This window comes from Schistocerca nitens, chromosome 3 (genome assembly GCF_023898315.1).
Source record: "Schistocerca nitens isolate TAMUIC-IGC-003100 chromosome 3, iqSchNite1.1, whole genome shotgun sequence".
In the NCBI taxonomy this organism is placed as follows: domain Eukaryota; kingdom Metazoa; phylum Arthropoda; class Insecta; order Orthoptera; family Acrididae; genus Schistocerca; species Schistocerca nitens.
In genome coordinates, this window is record NC_064616.1 from 898345821 (window position 1) to 898358315 (window position 12495).

Genomic DNA, 12495 nt, shown 5'->3' on the forward strand with positions numbered 1-12495 from the left:
TACATTTTATATTGTTAAAAAATCTTTTATTTATTTCTATATTTTCATTCATTTATTCTTCTTCTGATTTCCATTATAATAAATTCAAATTTATCATTATTGCATATTCGCTATACATTTCCTTACAATCATCGAGCTATAAATGCCTTGAATGGAAAAGTCATGGTATATATGATTTAAATTTGCGTAACCCCCCATGAACCATGGACCTTGCCGCTGGTGGGGAGGCTTGTGTGCCTCAGCGATACAGATAGCTGTACCGCAGGTGCAACTTCAATGGAGGGGTATCTGTTGAGAGGACAGACAAACGTGTGGTTCCTGAAGAGGGGCAGCAGCCTTTTCGGTAGTTGCAGGGGCAACAGTCTGGATGATTGACTGATCTGGCCTTGTAACGCTAACCAAAACGGCCTTGCTATGCTGGTACAGCAAACAGCTGAAAGCAAGGGGAAACTAAAGTCGTAATTTTTTCCAAGGGCATGCAGCTTTACTGTATCATGGAGACCTGCATCAAACCAGTCCCAGGACTGAAGACCACACAACAGCAACTTCGTTTAAAATAATAAGAAAATTTAAATTATTTGCAGCAAATTGTTTTGATAGTTTCGAAAAAGTTTGGGATGAATAAAAAACAATCTCGTCTCATGTCTGCCTCTAGTAAAATGGTCTTGAACTATATCTTGATTTTAAATAGTAAAATAACCAAATAGAACAACTGAATTATCTTCACAGTAATGTAATGGTACAATTTCATGATTTTTACCAATAATAGTAACAAAGTGAAAGACTCCATTTATACTTCTTTGCAGCCTTATTTCACACATTTTCATTCATTCTTGATACTTTGGTTTCCTAAGCTTTTAGAATAAATTTATAAATGATTCATTTTATTCCAGGTTAACCATCTTGGTTTTAAAATGTAATTATCAATCGATAATGGATTTTTATCACAACTGCTTGCCCCTGAAATTTAACATCATATAGAAGAGGCTGATATGGTTATTTTTTTAATTTCTTTTCTGGAATTATTATTTTTGGTTCAGAATCAGTTTTGATTTAATTAAAAAATTTTAATTAACACTTCTCTTGTTAATATTGAATGAGTGGCCACCTATTTCATAAGTTCTTAAAAAAATTGTGTCTCTATAAGAGATAGTTATAAAAATGTTGCAGTAGTTAGTTTTTATACAACTTTTTTAATACCAAATATTATTTCAAAAAGGAACAAATTATATAATGATGGTGAAACTATAATAATTCCTACTGGGAGTTTAAAAAGTTTAGAAAAATATATTCATTCTAAGGAGTCAGTATATGTATTAAAGAAAATAAAATTTTAAATAAACTTATTACTGATAGAGATATTAAATTATATATTGGTTTACAAGATAGTATTGGAGAAGTTTTAGGTTTTAATAATCAGATTAGTAATACTAAGGAAAATATATCCACTTATAATTTTGCAAATTGACTTCCATTTACACTAATAAACATATACTTTAATTTATCTGACTGGATGTTTGTAGAAATAGGTAAATATTCTCATCAAGATACTAATATCATTGCATTCATGAACTCTTCTCAGATGGTCAGTTGAGTGGTGTTGTCGTCTTGCCACAATGTTTCGATGCATTTCGTGCTCACCTTCCTCAAGCTATGTCTCGGGATGCTGTGCTGCAGATATCTCCATAGTTATTTGAGCACTGGCCTCTTTTGTAGGTGGACCAATCATTGCTTCTTTTCAACTTAATTTAGAATTTGATGGATCTTTAATTTATGAAGCAAAATATCCTTTGTTTCTTCTAATTCATGATGTAAGAATTCAGGATTTAGAAGTAAATATTAGGAGAAATGAAGAAATTCAGCCTTCAGTTGCAAGGTAAAATTTTATTAGTATATCCTTGTTTCGATGCCAATAACGGTATGTTCTTCAGAACAAAAATTAAATTATTTTGAGGGCCATTTTGTTCTGAAGAAGAACCCATTATTGACTTTGAAACCTAGGTAAACTAATAAAATTTTACCTTGCAACTGAATGCTGAATTTCTTAATTTCTGAACAATTCACCAGTTCTGAAGCGCTCCACTATGTTAAAGATTTGTAAATATTAGTGGTGATAATAACAATCTCTTAGATTTTAATGTCGCTATTCTAACAGTTAATATGGAATGAAACTTGCGTTGCTACTAGCAAGTTTTAATAAAAAATAATTTAAAATAATTAAATTAAACAATTAATGCAATAAATATTAATTTTTATAGATCAGCAATATCGAGAGCATTCAATTTGATTATTTTCCAGTAAATGAGAAAAGTAAAAATAGTTAAGATATTCCTACTAAGAATATTGAAATTAATATAAATATTGGTGATGGCTGTGTTCATCCAAATTGTGTTCAGTTATATATGAGTTTTAAAATAATATAAGCTGATGGTTAAGGTTACCCTAAATATGATGGAAAATTTGACAAAATAATAATTGATAACTATGTTGGAAAATTATTGGGTTTAGTAAGGAAGAACATTTTAAAAGAGCAGTACATCCTTTTATTTCTGCATCTATTTTATTAAATTTGACTTCATTTCCTTCTGATAAAATTTGAATGATAAGGTATATACTTAATTATAGTAAAATAAAAAAGAAGTTCTTTGTCCTTTAGAAAAATTAGGAGGATTTTTGAAGATTATAAGGGAGTAATGTGGCAAGGAGATTTAACTATAATTTTTACATTATCTTCAAGTGCTAAGGATTCTCTACCAAGATGGGCTAATTTAAACAATCCTGGAGTACACACAAAAGATACTTTAACAAATGAAGGTAAAATTATGGTTGAAAATATGGAAATTCGAGTTCCTCTTATTAAATATGAATCTGAATATGAACTTGAATTAGAACAAGAAAGATAAAAATCCTCAAATACTATCTTTCTACGAATTACAAACTATAGAAATCACAGGCTTGAGTAATAAAAACAATTTTGATTAGATGTAACAATCATTATAATTCAGCAGAGTTTGGTTTAACTGATTTTATTTTTCTTGATCTTCAAACAAATCGAAGAAATAATCAGTTAGTTGATTCTTCATTATATGATAATGTTGAATTACAGAATATTTATTTAAAAACTGGAAGGAATGAGATTTTCCCACGAAAAATTTGGAATTTAGAGTCAGCAAATAAATTTCTAAAACTGTATGATTCATTTCGAGATTTTAAACAAGTAAGACAATTAAAGGGAGATACTGATATAAATTTATTAAAAATTATCATATTTTTGTTATAAATATGATCTCAAGAAAAAATATTGCAGCAACACAAAAAACTACTCTCAAATTATATGCTACTTTTAGTGATATAACTCCTAGTAAGACTTTAGGTTATATAACTTTTTATGAAGAAAAGAATTTGACTGTAATGCTCAGCAGAGATTATTATCTCAGAATTTTAATTTTTAAAATATTTAGATTAAGAGGGAAACTTTTGAGAATTATATATAAATATGAATACACTCTTTTAATATTTTTGATAAATTATAGTAATCATAAAGATGATGTAACAATGATCATAATTTTCATAATGAACCACAATTCCTTGAATCAGTTAAAAAGAGCATTTGATTTTTCAGTTTCTTCCCATATTTCTATCACTATTTCCTCAAAAGTAAAAAATTCGCATTCATGTTCTCATTCTTCTTCTACAGCAATTCTTTTAAATATATCAATACTATTATCTCTTTTGCTTTGCAAGTGTTCTATAATTAAGTATGTTTTAAAATAATAGTTGCAAATATTACATTTAACTTGGTATTTTAGTTACATTTAATTATTTGTTACTCTCTTGATTAATTATTTCTCTCAACAAAAATATTTTTGTCAAATTCAAATTCGCCCTACAACTTAGTGATGTTTTATTTCTTCTAGTTTATATGATAAAAAATTATAACAGTTCTGTAAATATAAAAATAAAAAATTAGAGTTTTTAAAAATAACAAAAGTTTATATTTATATAGGTTGTGAATAATTGAATACTAAATCTGGGGAGCTTTTATTTAATAAAATTGCAGCCAAATAGCCATATACAGTTACTTTGCTTAACATTTTACATTTACATTTTACATTTTTGCATATTCATTTATCGATTTCACTCTTTTACTGCACAGTTCTATGTGATATCGTTCACAGGCTTCGTTACACAGTTCACATACACATGTTGCGGTTGGATCGTGATAAGTTTTGTTATTGCAGATTAGATGATGAAAGCCGTGAATAGAAAGTCTAGTTACGACATGTCGCTGTTCAAAGTTTGGTGCTGTCCATGAGCGGTTCGTCATTGCTTCGGTGCCATAAAACTCTGGCCATATTTTTTCTCGTTTGTCCTCCATGATCTTCAGTTGCTTTCTGGAAGCCCTGGTGTGTGGCATCATATATCGAAGTCTGATGTCTTCAATTAAGGATGTCTCTCTCGCTAGCAGGTACACTAGTCTAGATCTTGTTGTCTTTGAGAGACCTAGTGCTCTTTTTAGATAGGTCGATTTTACCTTTTCTAGTGTTTCTAGATTTTTTTCTGTCAGGTGGTCCCATATAACCTCCATCCCATAGGCCAGGATTGGCAAGATTTTTGTGTTGAATAATTTCATGGCTGTTTCTAGACTGAGTAGGCGGATGTTTTTGATGTCCTGTATTGCTATTATTGCTTGGGCTGCGCGTTCTGTTGTATGTTTTGTGAAGCATTTGGCTGTTGGTTGCAATGTCACTCCTAGGTATTTAAAGTCTGATGAGATTTTTATTTTTTGTCCTCTGATACTGATTTCCGCATTCTTGGGTGTTTTGCCTCCTTTTCTGAAAATTACCATTTCTGTCTTTTTTATGTTTATGTGTAGTTTGTGTTCACTGCACCATCTGTCTATTTTCTCAATGATTCTCTGTAGCTTCTGTATATCTGTTGATCCTACGGCTATGTCGTCAGCGTATGCATATACATACACATCTTCTTCATTTTGTCCAATTCGGAGTACTTCTTCAGTGGCAAGAATGTACAGCAAAGGGCTCATTGGGTCACCCTGTAAGACTCCATTCGATTGCAGAATGGGGTTCGAAAAAGAGAGGAGCTAATCTGGGGAGCTAATTTATAAGACAAAAAGTTATTAGGTTTTTAAAACTGAAAAAGTGAGTTTATTTTTATTAGAGTTATATTTTTATAGGTCACACTTTTAAAATTATTAGGTTTATATTTTCGGAGTTTATATTTTTAATTTTTTGTATGCAAGATTTTTTAAATGAATTAAAAATTTATAATTAACTGACTGTCATTGATTTTCATGTTTGGTTAAAATTTTTAATTTTTTTGATTTCTCAGTCATTTACATATTCGGTTAAATATATAAATTAACTGATTGTTTGTATCAGTTGGGTTGATGCGATTCGGTTGAATTTTTTTAGTAGTTGATGATATTTGGGGCCTCAAGTGGCGTCTACTCTCTTGCCATCCAGCCTCTATGTTGCACTGCCTAGTGTTAAACACACAAAGAGATCATTTTCTTAAAAGAAATTTGCGCCATTTGACTGTTAATTGCTCATTTACTGTACACAATCATGATTTCGACTTTGTGGCCATTCTCAGGTACATGATGAAATGTTAAAATATGGTTGAACTGTCTGTGGTATGTCATTGTCAAAAAAACATATTTCTTGTCTTCTAGACCAGTTATCGTATTACAAGATACAAGTACATATCGTAGATACATAATATGGCAGACATTGTGCACAATGAAAACCCATTAATATAGAATACATGGTATTTGACAGATAATATATTCCTGTGACCTGCATTCATCACTTTTGTTCATCAAGGCTCTAGTAAGGTGCACAGAGGCATGTTCGTAGATATGTACTGATCGATTTAATGGAGGCTCCAGTTTCATCCATCTTCCTCTAGATATTGCCAAAAAAAAATGCATGCACTAATGTCCAGAATGAAGATGAGAAGGATAAATATTGCTCTGCATGGTCGCTTCTGGCTTGTGACAGAATATCAAAGGTATCTCATTCTCTATCGCATTATCAGACTTGCCAACAGAACCCTAATTCCTCAGTTCATGGTTACGGTCTGTACATAGATGACACATAAAGCAAGCCAGGAGATGTAAAGCATAAGGTAGTTGAACTCCACTACTTTTTGAAAGTAGCTGGTCAGCATCGTAAACACATAGATTTGTTGCTATTCTCCAAAGGTGAGAAGCAACACTATGTCCAGATCTAAAATGTGTCCCAAAATGAGTAAAAATAAGTATAAATGTCACTTTTGCACAGATGTCTCAACTCTTTTAGTAAGCATTAGTATTTGCAAAGAAATCTGATTGACTTCACAGTAAACGATGACACCCAAAACAGTCATCATTTACCCTGAAGAATTTAACAGTTGCTGTTTCAGCCATGATTAAAGTCTTGAAATATCATTGACTGCTTGAGCCATGAACTGTTACCTGTGGTAATGCCCACTAAGGATTAAAAGTTCTTAAAATTAAAGACTTCCCTCCACCAAGAACCATATCCTTTTGTTGTATACGCTGAGTGAGCGCTTACTAGTTGCTGTGGCCCAATCTGAAGGTGATCCCAATGCTTCTCACACCACATTCACAGAACTGCATGTACTGTATATGCAGCGTATCACGTTGTATGCTTGTGCGAATCCAGTCGCAACAAATTTGACTCATGTGTCAGCGAGTATCCTGCAAGATGTATGCCCTCTAACTTCGAATACTTCCATAGGATACCGATGGCCTTTGTATCAAACACATTCCAATCACCAGTTCACAGGACAATGATGCATTATACAAGCAGACAGGGGCCCTTCGACAGAAAAGGAGAAACTCCATGTAGAGACCATTGCCATCTAACACAGAAGTTCGGCAGTGCAGCTCAGAGTGGATGCAATTTGAAGTACAAACTGCCATGATACATTCCAACTTTTTTCATAGTTTGAGTGGGTATGGTGGTCACTTTCTTGTTGAGCACATGGGACTTTTTGAGTTGGAGTGTGATATAGTCAGTATCGTATCTCACAATGCAGAAAAACACATTTAATTCACCAAGCGAAGAGTCAAAGAATATCACTTTGATTCCTGGATTTGCTACAATTTATGCAGGGACCTCTTGAGAATCTTGCTGAAACGGTGCTGTATTTCCCGATGATGCAGAGTGTTAGCTTGTAACGAAGAAGGGCTCTTTGCACACGAATATCTGTATTTGATGGAGTTGAATCCATGAAACCACATCGCCTGATATAATCATACTGAGCAGCAAACTCACTGGCATTGCCATAATAGAAGTAGAGTATAGGCACACAGTGAATGTTTCATAGCAATCCAATGTCTCTGGTTTAGAAGGTTATATTAAATTGTGTATGGAGACAGATGGTCACTTGATCACAGATGTTTTTAAGAATCTCGGAATGCATGCCTGGGTACATACACTCTGGATTCTACCTCCTATTAGACCATTCCAGGGCTTTCGTGCGACACAGTGTTGAAAAAGACACATAGCAACTTCGAACTGTTGACTCATGTTTGTATGTTGCATTTTTCAATGTGGGATTCATGGGAGCTTTGCCAGTGTGTCTACAGGTATGCCAAGGTGAATAACCCACGACAGAGTGAGGCGTACATGTCCTCTCACGATTTGAGTTGCATCCTTTATTTGGATGAAAACAGTCTCTGTGGACGAGCTGTGCAACAAACTCTGCTTGGCTGCTGATGCTGATATGGGATATGTCCTGGAGGCTAATCTCGAATATCCCAACGATCTGCATGACGAATACAGTGACTTGCCATTGTGTCCAGAGCGCCTAAGCTCATGACAATTCTGTGGAATAACCAGATAAGCATTTTACACTACAGGAACCTCCAGCAGTGTCTGACGTTGGTTATGTAACTTCTTACAATCCCCACGGCATCTCTGAGAAGCAGCATGCCTGGCTGAAGGAGTATATTGATTTAAACACTGAACAGAGGGCTCTCACAATGTGTGATTTTGAAAAAGATTTTTATGAATTAATGAGTAATTCAGTTTTCATCAAAAGCTTGGAGAATTTTAGAAACTGTTGGGATACTCGTTCAGTTAACCATTGCGATGGACGTTATGATGCAAGAGAATTTGAGCAGGCAACAATCTTCAATGAAGCACTAGTCGCTGTGGAGATGGATAATGTTTCAGTTGAGTTTACAAGGCCTGTATGTATCGGTACGTGTATTCTAGACCTCTCAAAACTCCGCGTGTACCGATTCCACTACAAATCTTCAAAACCTGATTTCGCTGACATCGAGTTACTTTACATAGACACGGACTGTTTCATCTGCTGGGTGAAAGGTTGTGATTCATATGAAGTAACCAGGTATAATCCCAAGGAATTCGACACTTTTCGATTTGAGACCGATAATCCATAAGGCATAACACCTCAGCACAAGAGGGTTATCGGCTCGATAAAAGACGAGGTGCAATTACATGCAAGGGCACGCCTGCACTACATTCTGCCTCCACTGATTTTACGGTTACCGGTTCAACATTTGCATACTTTGGTACAGGAGGAATACGGGCATTGTTGCACTGCTCCTCTTGGTCAGCAAAATAATGGATTGTTTCCAAGTTAAGTGCACCGCTGGGAAAAAAATTAGTCCACCCCTTTGGAGGTTTGCAGTTCACTCAAGATTTATTTTTGCAACAGTGAATATGGAGTACATGAAATGATCACATTTACAGATCAATACCACAAGTGACCGTGAGGCACTGCGTACTGATCCATGCTGAAACACCAATATTATTGCATGGTGTAGACTCTCATTGGCGTCAATGCAGGCGCTGACTCTGGCATCCAGCCGATCGTACAGATGGCTAATACTGTCCTGTGATACGTTATGCCACGTCTGCTCGACCAGTTCGTGTAGTTCTGTAAGAGGAGTTGTTGACGAGTCACACAAGCCATTTCTCGTCCCATCATATCCGGAATTTGCTTGGTTAGAGAAAAGTCTGGAGATCGTGCTGGTCATGGAAGTTGTTGCACACCTTGCAGTGCTTGTTGAGTTTTGCAGGCACTGTTTGAGGGAGTATTATCCTGTTGTAACAACTCATAACCTTCCTGTTGCAAGAACAGCAAAAGAACATGACTAACAAAATTCTGCAAATACTGAGTACTGGTTAGAGTCCCCTCCAGAAACACCAGAGGTGAACAAGAGTTGTAGATTCTCTCACCCCAGCCTATAAGGTCCAGGTGGGGCCAATGTATTTTGGACGAATGCGCTCTACGAGACAGCACTGTTCATGTCTATGTTGTACGCGCAAACGACCATCAGTTGCATGCAGGCAGAGTCTGCTTTCATCGATGAAGACCATGGCGCGCCATTACATCTTCCGAGTTATCCTCTGGCAACACCAGTCGAGCCATGCACGTCTCTGCTGTGGCGTGAGTGGAAGACGGGCCAGAGGTGTATGTGCCCGTAGTTCCACTGTTAATACCCGGCTCACTAAAGTTCGTATTGATACATAAGCCCTCTTATTTGTGTTTTGGTAACTGTACGACCCGACACTGCTGCCCTTACAATACGATGATCCTGGCCGGCGTCTGTGATGCATGAACGTCCAGAACCTCGTCTACGGATGTGAGAATATTCACGTGATAGCAACATCGTTGCACAGCTGACGCAGCACGTCCAACTTGTGTAGCTGTTCTCCGAAAGGACCATCCGTCCACTAGGAAGACCACAAAAAAAAAAATGGTTCAAATGGCTCTGAGCACTATGGGACTCAACTGCTGAGGTCATTAGTCCCCTAGAACTTAGAACTAGTTAAACCTAACTAACCTAAGGACATCACAAACATCCATGCCCGAGGCAGGATTCGAACCTGCGACCGTAGCGGTCTTGCGGTTCCAGACTGCAGCGCCTTTAACCGCACGGCCACGTCGGCCGGCTAGGAAGACCACAATTTGACCCCTTTCAAACTCTCTCAGTTGGCTGTAGGAAGCACGAGTTTGTCTCAGTGGCATGATTTCCTGCGTGCCTTACACGTTTGTACCACACTGAGCCTTCTGACTGTAGCAGACACAGATGTCGCTCTGGTAGCTTATGCCACTACACTATCTGTTGGAGGACGACGTTGGAACTATTATCAGTACACCTACTATTCCCCAGGTGACATAGCTGTCATTGGAGTTTGTAGGGCTCAGATCGAAGACGTATGCATAGAGTGTAGATGCAGATGCCACACAAAGACGTGCTGAGGTTGTTCATTGTGTAGTCTCACAGGAGGTCAGGATCTAAGACTATAAGGAATATCTATTTGTTGATGATGAATCTTCTCATATGGCGCAGCAAGTAGTCTTTCGGTCACGGGGACATGAGGCACATACTACAGTGCAATTGAAAGTCGGTCTGTCACATCATGACAACAAATGTTTCATCTGTTCTCACGTTATTCTCTTGTTTGTGTATATATATGTGTGTGTGTGTGTGTGTGTGCTTGCGTGATGGATAGACGAAGCGTTTGTCACAGTTATGCCTATGTTTGTGTGTATGCTTGTGAATTTCATATATTATTATGTGTACCACGTACACGACTGCACACTGTGTGTGCTTGTAAAATGAATACAAATTACATGTATTTTGTGTGTTTGCGTGTATGTTCTTCACGTGCTGATGCTAGTCCCGGTGTACTGAAACTATTGTAAATAATTACAATCGTTATTCTCCTGTCTTGTTATAGCGTATCTCTGATGCTGTAACTATTGCATAATTGATCAGTTGCTGTTAGAAAATAAAAATCATCCTGCATTTATGCAATCGTTTATTGAAAAAAGGAAAATGAATTATTATGGTCTAATGCTCCTCTGTTGCTGTAGATATTGCATAGTTGACCAGCAGCTGTTATGTAAATAAAAATCATTATTCATTTATGAAATCTCTTTTTGAAAAACGAAAAATGAATTTTAATGGCATAATGTACCTCTGTAGTTGTAAATATTATATTGTTGATCAGCCGCTGTTACATAAACAAAATCATTTTAATTTATGCAATATCTTTTTGAAGACCGGCCGGAGTGACCGCGCGGTTCTAGGCGCTACAGTCTGGAACCGAGCAACCGCTACGGTCGCAGGTTCGAATCCTGCCTCGGGCATGGATGTGTGTGATGTCCTTAGGTTAAAATGGTTCAAATGGCTCTGAGCACTATGGGACTCAACATCTGAGGTCATCAGTCCCCTAGAACTTAGAACTACTTAAACCTAAGTAACCTAAGGACATCACACACATCCATGCCCGAGGCAGGATTCGAACCTGCGACCGTAGCAGTCCCGCGGTTCCAGACTGAAGCGCCTAGAACCGCTCGGCCACACCGGACGGCCTGTCCTTAGGTTAGTTATGTTTAATTAGTTCTAAGTTCTAGGCGACTGATGACCTCAGAAGTTAAGTCACATAGTGCTCAGAGCCATTTGAACCATTTTTGAACCATCTTTTTAAAAAATATATTGTTTCTGATAATAAAACCATGAGTTAACTTGCTATATCTGTGTTATTATTATTATTTGATCGTTTCACCTTTAAAGTTACTGTAGAGTGGACGAAAATAAGAACAACTTTACAGAACATTTATTTTGTTTTTAAGCACAATTATTCAGCTTTAGAGAAGGATCAAAATAATTGTTTTTTAATTGCTTTGAATTCAGTCTGCACTGTATTCAAGCCTATGGCTGCAATTACATGCAAGGGCACTCCTGCACTACATTCTGCCTCCACTGATTTTACGGTTACCGGTTCAACATTTGCATACTTTGGTACAGGAGGAATACGGGCATTGTTGCACTGCTCCTCTTGGTCAGCAAAATAATGGATTGTTTCCAAGTTAAGTGCACCGCTGGGAAAAATATTAGTCCACCCCTTTGGAGGTTTGCAGTTCACTCAAGATTTATTTTTGCAACAGTGAATATGGAGTACATGAAATGATCACATTTACAGATCAATACCACAAGTGACTGTGAGGCACTGCGTACTGATCCATGCTGAAACACCAATATTATTGCATGGTGTAGACTCTCATTGGCGTCAATGCAGGCGCTGACTCTGGCATCCAGCCGATCGTACAGATGGCTAATACTGTCCTGTGATACGTTATGCCACGTCTGCTCGACCAGTTCGTGTAGTTCTGTAAGAGGAGTTGTTGACGAGTCACACAAGCCATTTCTCGTCCCATCATATCCGGAATTTGCTTGGTTAGAGAAAAGTCTGGAGATCGTGCTGGTCATGGAAGTTGTTGCACACCTTGCAGTGCTTGTTGAGTTTTGCAGGCACTGTTTGAGGGAGTATTATCCTGTTGTAACAACTCATAACCTTCCTGTTGCAAGAACAGCAAAAGAACATGACTAACAAAATTCTGCAAATACTGAGTACTGGTTAAAGTCCGCTCCAGAAACACCAGAGGTGAACAAGAGTTGTAGATTCTCTCACCCCAGCCTGT